The following is a 12775-nucleotide window of genomic DNA, read 5'->3' on the forward strand; positions in this document are numbered from 1 at the left end:
TCCAATGTCTGAGATTCCTCACAGACAGTTTCTAAACTTTTGTATGGTCCATATATTTTGTTTTTACTTTGAATTTCCATATCTTGTAACTTTTTGTTGAAAACTCGACATCTTAAAAAATATAATGTGACAACCCTGGAAATCAGAGTCTACTACCTCCCTACAGTTTCCTGCTGTTGCTTTACGCTGTTTTTTTTTTTAAGTAACTTTTCTGAACAAATTCTATGAAGTCTACTGAAGCTGCCACTCAACTAGCTTAGTGGTCAGCTAATGCCTAGATGGAGGTATCCTTAAACATCTAGAAACAATAAATCTCCCAGTCTTTGCCGAGGGACTACGTGCACATAGCCATCAATGCTGAGGGCAGGGAGTTATCAATTCTGCCTTAGCCTTCCCTTTCTTCTTGCCCAGAGCCTCAAGGGCAGCCAAAGGTAAAGGGTAGGCCCCTCTCAGATCTTTCCTGAGCATGCACTCAGGCCTGTGCACACTTGTGGTCTTCTAGAGTCCTAGGAATATATCAATGCTTTTCAAAATATCTATGGACATCTCATCCTCAGTTTTTCCGTTAAAGCTTTTGGTTAGTCTATTGTTTGTCTAAAGTGTTATCCACTGCCTCCTGCATTGTGACATTAAAACAGTTGCCTGGGGACTTCCCTGGTGGTCTAGGGGGTAAGACTCCGGGCTCCCAATGCAGGGGCCCCGGGATCGATCCCTGGTCAGGGAACTAGGTCCTGCAACTAAGGAGTCCGCATGCCGCAACGAAGATCCTGAGTGGTGCAACTAAGACCCGGCGCAGCCAAAATAAATAAATAAAATAAATAAATATTTAAGAAACTAAAATAAAACACTTGCCTGTAAGTGTTTTTTGACAAACACCTCACACATAGACACAGAGGCTCATACGCACTGGATAGCTCTGGGTAAGGTCAAATAAAGATAAGCCTTTTGAGTGGAGTCTTCCAGAGAGCCATCAGACAGATCAAATACTGACAATTCTTTGGGAATGAAATTGTGAAAGAGGTCCAGCTCTGTTCTGCTCCCTCCAGTCCTGGGAATGCAGGCTGATATTTTTCAAGGTTATCACTGAGCTGAGTGTGGCAATGAGAATAGGGCAAGGTAAAATGCCACAAGCTTACTATTCTTATCAAGGTTCAGCCATTTTTCTTGAATAAATGCTTACTACAAAAGCTACAAGCCTTTGGTTAATTTCGAGTTTTGGAAAAGTTTTCCATAAAGTTTTGCCAAAATTCTGTTGCTTTTATCACAGGGCAAAATGTTGGAGGTCTTTACTCCACCATTTTTTTCTGCTATTAACTCCTCACTTTGTTTTAAAAATCCCAACCAGTTCTCTCCCCATGGCTTTTTGCTCCTATTGACAGTACTAGTACACAAAATATTTAAATGTCTTTAAATGAATATAAAAATAACATCTATATTATATATTGGTATGAGGTATAAAATGGCTTACAAAAAAAAAGACATAGTACCTATCTTCACAGAACTTACTGTCAGATATAAATGAAATCCTGTTACTACTTCAGAGTGTTACTTGACCTAATGAGTAAATCTCTAACATCTATCTCTTTCTTTGCGAGGTTACCTTTGCCTTGTTTTTTTGTTTTTGTTTTGTTTTTAATTTATTTATTTTTATTTTTGCCTGTGTAGGGTCTTCGGTGCTGTGCACGGGCTTCCTCTAGTTGCGGCGAGCGGGGGCTACATTTCGTTGCAGTGCGCGGGCTTCTCATTGCAGTGGCTTCTCTTGTTGTGGAGCACGGGCTCTAGGCATGCGGGCTTCAGTAGTCGTGGCTCGCAGGCTCTAAAGCGCAGGCTCAGTAGTTGTGGCGCACAGGCTTAGTTGCTCTGTGGCATGTGGGATCTTCCCGGACCAGGGCTGGAACCCGTGTCCTCTGTATTGGCAGGCGGATTCTTAACCACTGCGCCACCAGGGAAGTCCCTTTGTTTTTGTCTCTAAAAGAATTTTATGAGTTCAATTGTTTACTCATTCTCAACTGAGGAGAAATTATTTGGTCCAAATATCTGCAATGGTTTATGACTTGCCCTTGGCCCCAAACTCTAGTTGGATCTTTCTAGTATCTATAGAATCACAACATACTAATAGACACTATCTATCAGAACAATTCCTAGGCTTTCATCTAGATCAGCTCTACTGGTCTAAGAAACTATTATTTTCTACTGTCAACTCCCTCACTCTCAGAATAGATGCAGAACATGATAAATGACAACCTCAAGTATATATAGCCAACAGATCTCTTCTTGTCTAACTGATGCATTCAGTACTTTATTTATACGGACAGTATTTCTCAGGATACAGTGTACCATCCCTGAGTCATTTCCTCTTCCCACTACTGTCCAATTTTTCTCAAAGTTAATGTCTCCAAAGGGAAGAGTTAGGATGTAAATGAATAGAAGTACACAGGAGGCCTCAAAAAATACTGGAACACCTGATTAGACTTCTATTGGTACATTCTGTCTTCTGAACTAGGGGGCTGAAAGTGAGACTGAGATAAAAGATTTTCCTACCTACAATCAATTAAGTAAGCTTGTTTTATGTCTCGTAGCCACTAAGTGAGTTTTTAAAATCATAGCCATGCAGGTAGTGAAAATTTCTTCCAGTTCCTGGTTATAGGCTTCATAATCAATCCTAACATATGAGCATTTTGTGGTTCTTTTTTTCAGTGGCATCACAGTGGGAAATCAGGAGCAATTATATCGGGGCTTTAACTCAGTTACCATTAGATACTAGTTGGGTCCTCTTAAAATTAACAGAAAATCTGCGTAAGACCAGGGACAACTACTTTCTTTTTAATTTCTACACCTATAAAGATGTCTATTGACAAATCATGAACAATTTATATCTAAACTGAACCAAGTCAACTCCTGTGGACCAATCAATATGTTATCCCAACAATCAAAACCCCGCACCATACCAACTCTGTATCCTTATAATTTTCCACAGAAAATATTTATTCAGTTCCTCCACAGGATGCTATTCATTTTCTAAATCTGCAGTTCTATTGTGGTGATCTCACAGGGATGTTGTGGGATATTTTAAAATTCTAGAGAAAGAGTGATATGTAATATCTGGTGTACAGGACAAAAACTAATCGCTAAAGATAGTTTAAAGTTTCAACATTAGATACTGCTACATTCCTTTCAATGCTGCTGTCTGTATCTCTGCAGAGTTGGATTTTTGACGGTTTCTGTAACAAAAGCAATAAATGAGGGTGGTTGTGTCCAATCTCATCTCAAGGTTTGAGAAACTGTGCCCTAATAGCCACACATATCTCGTTAGCAAGTAATTATGCATATTTCTGAACAAAGTAAAATGTTTTCTTTCAAACACAAAACGAAAAATATTTTTGCTTATTAAGCTGTAAGATCAAAACGCTAAGTATTTTTATACCCTAATAACATAATAGCTTAGTGTCTGAAAAAATACTTCATGTATTTATATGCTGCTGATGATTTATATCCCCACGATGATGAGAAAAGAAATCACCCAAACACTAAGGTGACTGTGAACAGAGAAAACTTGGAAACCTTTGTCCTAGATGGAGTCCACTAACCCAAACAAGTAACTGTTCATACAATTTTCTTCAAATATTTATCAAATGTTTGAGTGTACACAATACATCTGACCAAATAACTCACCTATCTGAACCAGAGCCTGTGTCATGAAAATCTCCATGTTTCACTTAAAGATTAAAGAGCACTGAGCTTTCATATGTCATCCAGAATTAAACAGCCAATCCACAAATAAAATTTCAAAAAATAAAATTTTGAATAATTTCTGCATAATACCTGAGTGTGAGCTCTCAATGGTGGTGTCTGACTTGGAATCCAGAGATGAAGGAATTTGTCTTAATTGGGGAACATAGTACATCTTTGTACTACCAGAAGGCTTATATGGCAACAGTAAAGGCTGGCCTAAGGACATAAAGATCAGAATAATTAATAAGAAAACATTTATTAATTAACTGAACAAATATTAAGCACCTTTAATGTGCCAAGCAGTGGTCAAGATTCTTGGAATGTATCAGTAAACTAGCATTCTAGAAGAGGGAGATAGACAGTAAACAATTAGCATACTAAATAAGTAAATCATCTAGTATTTTTATAAATTATTAGTGACATAAAAAATTAGAAAATACTGGGACTTCCCTGGTGGTGCAGTGGGTTAAGAATCTGCCTGCCAATGCAGGGGACAGGGGTTCGATACCTGGTCTGGGAAGATCTCACATGCTGTGGAGCAACTAAGCCTGTGCACCACAACTACTGAGCCTGCGTGCCACAACTACCAAAGCCCGCCCGCCCTAGAGCCCGAGCGCCACAACTACTGAGCCCATGTGCCGCAACTACTGAAGCCCACGTGCTCTAGGGCCCTTGTGCTGCGAGTACTGAGCCCTCGTGCTGCAACTACTGAAGCCTGTGCGCCTAGAGCCCACGCTCTGCAACAGGAGAAGCCACCACAATAAGAAACCCATGCACCACAACGAAGAGTAGCCCCTACTCACCACAGCTAGGGAAAGCCCGTGTGCAGCAACAAAGACCCAAAACAGCCACTCCCCCCCCAAAAATTAGAAAATGCTGAGGAAGATTAGAAGTATTTGGGAAATTGCAGCAGGATGCAGTTTAAATAGAGTGGTAAGGGTAGGATTCATTGAGAAGACGACTTCCTAGCAATCTATTCCATATTTAGATGGCTCTAACTAAGAAACACTTTATCTTATATTGAACCCAAACCTGGTCGTTGTTAACCCCTACTACTGATCTTTGAAGGTTCTCCCTCCAGAGTCATAGAAAGTAAATCTAATTCTCTTCTATGTGGCAGATTTTCAAAATAAGTTTCCCATTAAAAAAGTATAACTTCTCAATATTAAAAAAATACACAGAAATAAAAAAGACAAAGTCTTACCACTCAAAGATAACTATTATTAATATTTTAATGTATTTCTACAGGTCTTTCCTCTGTATTTCTTATTTGTTTACATAGTTGTGTATAGTATGTATAATGTGGAATTCAGTTTTTCTACTTTACATTGATAATAAAATATTCATTTTATTTCCTATCGTCACATTTTTTATCATTCTACTACACATTAAGTGTATTTAACCCTTCTCATAATGTTAAAAATTTAGGCTGGATTAAATTTTCAATAATAAAGAATTCTGTAATAAAGACTTCCTGTTTATAGCATACCCATTCTCCCCTGCTGCCCCATTTCACATAAGTTTTCTGATTTCAGAGTGAAAAATTATGTCATTTATAAAGTTTCTTTTTTTTAAATACTAACTGCTAAAATTCTTTCTAAAATGTCTGTGACATGGTAGTAATTTGATTATTATAGAAGATGAAATCTTTTTCTTCTTCTTCTTATTTTTTTGCTTCATTGGGTCTTCATTGCTGCACGCGGGCTTTCTCTAGTTGCGGTGTGGGGGGGCTACTGTTCGTTGTGGTGCGCGAGCTTCTCACTCTTCTCACTGCAGTGGCTTCTCTTGTTGTGGAGCACAGGCTCTAGGCACGCAGGCTTCAGTAGTTGTGGAGCATGGGCTCAGTAGTTGTGGCTCGCAGGCTCTAGAGCACAGGCTCAGTAGTTGTGGCACACGGGCTTAGTTGCTCTGCGGCATGTGGGATCTTCCCGGACCAGGGCTCGAACCCGTGTCCCCTGCACTGGCAGGTGGATTCTTAACCACTGCGCCACCAGGGAAGTCCCTGAAATCTTTTTCTATACACTTGTTTTTCTTTCATGATGTGGTAGAAACTCTCTCTCTCTCTGTAACAGCATTTTGATATTTAGCTGGGTACATACTGCTCATCTGTACACTGTATTTCCCAATCTCCCTTGCAGACATGTATGGACATATGACTAAGTCTGGGCCCATAGGTCAAGGGTGAGAATAATGTCTGCAACTTCCAGGCATCCCATTAAAACACTCCACCGGCTGCTGCTAAAATTTATCCTCCCCATTACTCTTCTTTTCCAGTATTTTCTTTATTAGTCTTCCGGAAAAAACTTAAGATCAATTAAACAAGTTCAAAAGAACAATTCCATTAGAATTTTGAGTAGAATTACATTAGAGTTTAAATTCATTTGGGAATAAATGACATCTTTAAATATTCAATTTTCCCATTCAGAAATATCCCATCCCTCCTTTTAGTCTACTCTCCTTTTCTATGCCTACACAAAGGATTAGTATTGCCATCACATGAGTCCTATAAAATTCTTGTTTAGGTTACTCCTCAGTATTCATGGGGTTGTACTGCTCATTCAAATAGAATTTTGTAGATAGCTACCACTTCTCCTGATTAAACACAACAGCTTCTTCAGTTTATCCTTATGGACCATGGTCTTCTCTTGCATCCTGTAATCACCTCTAGATGGACTCCTAGTTGCCCATGTCTAGTTTATAAAAATCAAAATACTCTAGACAGAGTCTGATAGTCCCAGAGTAGAATGAGATCTCCTTCATTCTGGACGCAATAACAACTTTTATATTACTTAGAATTGTGTTACCATCCTTGACCACTCCATCATTCTGATGATTTGACATGGAATCCATATTACTAGTACCCTGCTTCCAACCAAGGAACTGACTTCATAGTGAAGGAAATGAGACAACAGGCTGATGCCTAAAGGGAGTCACTGTTCTCCTCACAAGCCTGATCACCCACAGCTATGGTAAACTCAAAAACAAAAAAGCGAGTGAACAATTTACTGATAACTGTCATGGCACAAGCTGGGAGGCATCACTTTCTGAGGCTGGAATGCTAGCTTGCCAAATACGGCATGTGCTCAGAACCACATATGGCACTTGCCTATCCTACAGACAGAATGCATATATTTAGGAACAAAGGCAGAAGCCTTTAAAATCTTTTGCTTTCTATCTCTGTGACTCTGCTTTGTTTGATGGAAGATCTTAGAAATAAGGGAGGGGCACTTCTACCGGGAGACAGGAGCCATCTAGTCATTTTACATTCTTTATGTCACTGAAACAATACAGGGAATAGGATGCCATAGTGTTGACTAAAACTACAATTGACCTTAACTATCAGGGAGAAATAAGGTTACCTTAAAAGAAGAAAGTCAGTAGGAGTATGGCTTACACCTAGGGGACCACTTTACCAAGCCTGGTCATAGAAATTAACAAAAAATGACCTTAAACCTATGCAGGGCTAGCAAAGCCTTAGACTACTTAGGAATACTTGTACCAACCTATCAGGCAAAGCCCCAGCCAATGAGAACCTGGCTGAATTCAAGGAGAATGAAGAAATGTATAGAGGCTGGAAGAATTTAAATAACAGGAAAAATAGGCTGTAGCCTCTACTTCTCTTTGGACGTTGCTGTAGTCATTATTGTTAGAATATTGACTTAGTAGTTTTCTTCCTCCACCAGTGTATATAAAGCTTGGTGGTGATGGTTAAATTTACCATTTAGTTCAAAGTTTGCAGAAAATGGACAACAACAATTGGGCAGAATTACAATGGACCCAGGGCAAGAATGGCTACCATGTGGAGATGGAGAATTCAGAGGCAAGATAAGTGGCTTTTTGAAATTCTCAACAACTTTCTGTTTGGATGCAGAAGTCTTAAAGTTACTTTGGACTGCCTATCTCTGGGGGAAGAAGCGACTATTCAGCAAATAATGGTTGTTCCTGGGAGAGAAAGAAAGGACTGCAGAAGGGTAAAGAAGAAAGTCCAACCATAAACTTTATTCCTTCAAAAAACTTGCAAATGGAACTAAATATAAACATATAGCATATTACTCTTAATTTGTTAATTCAGAGCAGTGGACACATAGTCATAAATTCAACATGCTATTCTGTATACTTTTAAAATATTTTTAAAATTTTACTTCTGAATCCACAGAGTTAAAAATCTTTTATTATTAAACCAAATAATATTTCTCTTTTAAAGGAGTCTTTTCTACCAAGTACCTGTATGTAAAGGTAAGACCGTGAACTGTGGGCTCTATGTAGACCGATCCATTTGATGTCAGAAGAGGTATAAAATACACTTTCACAGTTGGATTTCCTCTCCTGTGCTCTGCCACCAACATGAAAACAGCATACCCAGAGTAGCCTGGGTTTCAGTACAAGGCATGTGGAACAGACCCAAACCGTTTTTGCATCCTGATGCCAAACTCCAACTGACTCATAAGCCCATGAGTGAGGAAAGCAAATGTCTGTTGTTATAAAGCACTGAGATTTTCGAGGTTCTTATACAGTATCACGGTGGCAATAGGTAACTGACACATTAAAGGTGTTCTGTGTGATATTGATTAGACTATACATTTGGGGGGCATAATTTTATATCACAATAAAAATGTATAAGAAATATAACCATCTCGGGTTTCCCTGATAGCGCAGTGGTTAAGGATCCGCCTGCCAATGCAGGGGACACGGGTGCCAGCCCTGGTCCGGGAAGATCCCCCATGCCGCGGAGCAACTAAGCCCATGTGCCACAACTACTGAGCCTGCGCTCTAGAGCCCGCGAGCCACAACTACTGAGCCCATGCACCGAAGCCCACGCGCCTAGAGCCCGTGCTCCACCACAAGAGAAGCCACCGCAATGAGAAGCCCGTGCACCGCAACGAAGAGTAGCCCCCGCTCGCCGCAACTAGAGAAAGGCTGCACGCAGCGATGAAGACCCAACACAGCCAAAAATAAAATAAATAAAAGTAAAAAAAAAAAAAAAGAAAAGAAATATAACCATTTCAACATATAAATGTATTTATTCAAATTAAATTCAGTGCAATTTACATGTGGAACTAAGCAATTTTCTTTATACATTTAGGCATATTCCATTTATACCTACAGACAGGTAAACTTTTTGCACAAGTAGGAAAACTTAAAATATATTTTGAATAGATTTGTACAAACTGTTGAATACTTTAAAATTAGTAATTGAAAGTTCCCACCCTCATTTGGAGGTAGAATGGGAACTTAACTTTCCAGTTACTGGTCTGAAAAAGAAAATAACTTGCTATAATTTTGAATGTTATATAGTATAAGCACTATAAAAATATCACTGTCATGATAGCATAGGAACACTCTAAATGTAGACCTTATGGTAGAAATTGCTAGCTGTTCACCAAAACTCATTTCTTCTTCATCCTGGAAAGCACAGCTAAACTATTCCTAGTCAGTGGAAAGTGATGTGGGCCACACCTAGGCCTAGCCCATAAAAGCCTCCCAACATGTGCTCCTCCATGCTTTTCGTCCCTTCCAGTTGACTATGATGATGAATCCAAGGTTCCATGTTTTAAAGAAAGCAGAGTCACAGTCAACCTGGGTCCCTGCTCAACGTTTCTTGAGCAAGAAATAGACTGGTATTGTGTTTGCTATCTGTTCACTGTATCATGCAAAACAATAGTAAAAGAAACAATGCCAAATAGTTATCTACCTCCCTAAAATTGAACCTCTATAGTTTTTATGTTTTCATGAACTACTTGCATTCTTATGACAAGTATTATGAGTTGAAAATACGTCAGCCACAAGTAGCATGAGTTTCACATAGGTTGTTAACTTCACTAGAAATTGAAGTAAAAACATAATAAATTATATTCTCTTCATAGCTATGTAAATAAAAGATGTTTTAATCATGTACAACCTAATGCTTAAAATTAAAATTAGGTTTTCTAACTAGAAAGACCCAATCAAGAAATTTCTTAGTTAATGACACACAAAAGTTGGTAATGTGACCTAAAATTCTCTTACCATCTGTGCCATGAAGAACAGTAATCTGTTGGACTGAAGATGATGAAGCAAACTTGACAGGAACTTTGCCCAACTTCTGTGTACTGAGGTCTGGAATATCATGTCCACGATCTTCAGCATTAACAAAAATCTCAGATGAAAACATGGTTTTTCCTGGACTCTCTGTTGTTATCTGAGTGACTGCATCAGATGATAATTTTCCAGAGAAGGGAGAAAACGGGGTCTTAATCTCCTTTGGTGATCTGAACAAAAAAGAGAAAGCACACAGCAGGTCATATCCTTGGCTTATCAAATACTGTAATTTCTTTCCAAATGTGGCTTCAATATTTTTTGGAGACACATCCAACTCAAATGGTTAAGTTATTTCTGCAGTACCCTGTGCTTTTTTACATACTTATTACAGGGTGATCATGCATGAGTTTACTTTTACTTATTTTAAAATCTACTTTTATTTTGGATTTAGAATGCTATTATATAAGGAAAGGGTACTTTTCAGTTGAAGTGGAAAGATATCCATTAAAAAATAATTACTGGAAGTCCACTATAAATTAGGGGACTATGCTAAACGCATAGAGTGTACAAAAATAAAAAAGAAACAGAGCCTTTCCTCAAAAAGTTTATATGTCAGTGGGGGAACCAGAGGTTTTTAAGGTTGTAATTATGTATATAGATTATAAAGAATCCATATTAAAACATAATGGAGTAAATAAATGAGTGTATAAATAAATAAATAATAGGAGGGAGGGAGAAGACAAATCTTGCCAACAGAAGAATTCCATATGTAGGTAACCTCCCCCCCGCCCCCCCCCGGCATCCATCTCCTCCCCAAGGAGGTGGAGGTGAAGCTTAATCTTCCCCTTAAGTCCAGTCCTGGGCTGGCCTTAATGATTGAATTCCAGAGACAGTATAAAATGGGAGAAAAAGTAACTTTACAGTGGAGAAACCAAGCAAACACCATGTTATGCAAGTGATGATGTTTCACATCACCAGTGATGTCACGGAGACACTACATACTCTCTGTTATGATGTGATGAGACGGTTACTTCGCTTCTGCGGTATTCTTTGTCAAAACCTATAACTCCAGTCGAATCATGAGAAAAACATCAGCCAAACCCAGACTGAGAACAATTCTACAAAATATCAGACAAATATTCCTCAAGACTGTCAAAATCATGAAAAACAAGGAAGGAATGAGGAACTGTCATAGACCAGAGAAGACTAAGGAGACATGACAACTAACTAAGTGGAATGTGATATACTGGATTGGGTCCTAGAACAGAAAAAGGTCATTAACAGGAAAACTGGTGAAATCCAAAAAAAGTCTTAAGTTTAGTTAATAGTAATGTATAAATGTTGGCTTTTTAATTTTGAAAAATATACTATGGTAGTATAAGATGTTAGCAATAGGAAAAACTGGGAGAGAGGTAAAGGGAACTCTGTTTGTATCTTTTCTGCAGATTTGAAATTATTTGAAAATGAAAAAGGTCATTTTTAAAAAATGGAGTAATACTGTATTGTATTATATCACAGAAGAAGAAGACCTTTTAAAAGGTCTTTTAAATCTCTACCCTCTATATACTATTCACTAATTAAAAGGACAATTATGAGAAAAGAAAATAGGCCCATCTCCCTTATGTATACAGAAGCAAAAATCATACACAAAATGTTAGACAATCAAATGTAGAGTGTGTGAGTGAGTGAATGTGTGTGTGTGTGTGTGTGTGTGTGTGTGTGTGTGTGTGAATTCCTACCAAGTTGTTTTACTCCAGAAATGCAAGGTGAGTTAACATTCAAATATCAATAAATGTCATGCACCACATCCATAAAATAAAGGAGAAAATGTATATGATCATATCAGTATAGTCAGATAAAGCATTTGATAAAATTCAATAATTATGTATGATTAAAAACTCATAGCAAAGGGAAACTACAAAAAACTTTAGAGCCACCATCCTATTTATAGTGAAATGTGGAGAACGTCCACTGTAAGATTAGGAACAAAATAAGAATGCCAACTCTTACCTTTTCTATTCAACCTATTAGTAAAAGTATTAAATGGCATTAGCAGTAAGGCAGGAAAAAGAAATCAGAAATATAAGGCTAAGAAAGGAAGAAATCATACTGTCACTTTCCATAGTTGATATAATTAAGGATACAGAAAATCCAAAACCATCTACAGATAACTTATTAGAATATCAGTTAGTTTTTAGAAGAGTTGCCAGATAAGAGACCAAACATTAAAAAATTCCACTAACATTTTTCTGTGTCTGAAAAGTTATAAAATTAAAAACTAAAAAATATGCCATCTACATTATCATCAAAACATCATATACCTAATAATAAGTGTAATAAAAAATGTAAGAACCCTATTAGAATAGAAAACTATTGATATATCATAGAGAGAAATTAAAGGTGATCTAAATAGGATTTCTGCTTTGAGGCAGGATGTATAGGCATACCTCACTTTATTGCACTTCACTTTATTGTACCTTGCAGATAATGCTTTTTTTTTTTTTTTTTTTTTTTTTTTTTTTACAAATTGAAGGTTTGTGGCAACCCTGTGTCAAGCAGCTCTACTGGTGGTGCCATTTTTCCAACAGCATTTGCTCACTTCGTGTCTCTATGTCATGTTTTGGTAAGTCTCACAATATTTCAAACTTTTTCACTATTATACTTGTTACATGATCTGTGATCAGTGATCTTTGATGTTACTATTGCAAAAAGATTACAGCTTGCTGAAGGCTCAGATGATGGGTAGCATTCTTAAAGTCTACTTTCAAATTAAGATATGTACTTTTTTTAGACATAATGCTATTGCACACTTAATAGACTACAGTATAGCATAAACATAACTTTTACATGCACTGGGAAACCAAACAACTCGTGTGACTTGCTTTCTTATGATATTCTCCTTATTGTGGTGTCTGGGACCAAAGCCATATCTCCATAATAATATGCCTGCACTAGGTAGGCACAGGCCATCACTCCTGCTGCAACGAGCAAACAAACTTGAATAAAAGATCATCGAGCTAAGGAA

At 37.8% G+C, this 12775-nt stretch overlaps 1 protein-coding gene and 1 long non-coding RNA gene across 10 annotated transcripts in view; one reads left to right on the plus strand and one right to left on the minus strand.

Annotated features, from left to right (window-relative positions):
• The window catches only part of LOC309611802 (uncharacterized protein), a 198837-nt gene that overhangs the window by 72857 nt on the left and 113205 nt on the right, over positions 1-12775 (plus strand). The gene's annotated exons all lie outside the window — the stretch shown is intronic.
• Positions 56-10110, minus strand: LOC309611810. The gene is made up of 2 exons (XR_014234756.1): positions 9739-10110; positions 56-3948 (listed from the first exon to the last, which is right to left on the minus strand). It is a non-coding gene; the product is annotated as an uncharacterized lncRNA (long non-coding RNA).

Source organism: Balaenoptera borealis (genome assembly GCF_965194805.1).
Source record: "Balaenoptera borealis genome assembly, chromosome: 15".
Classification (NCBI taxonomy): Eukaryota; Metazoa; Chordata; class Mammalia; order Artiodactyla; family Balaenopteridae; genus Balaenoptera; species Balaenoptera borealis.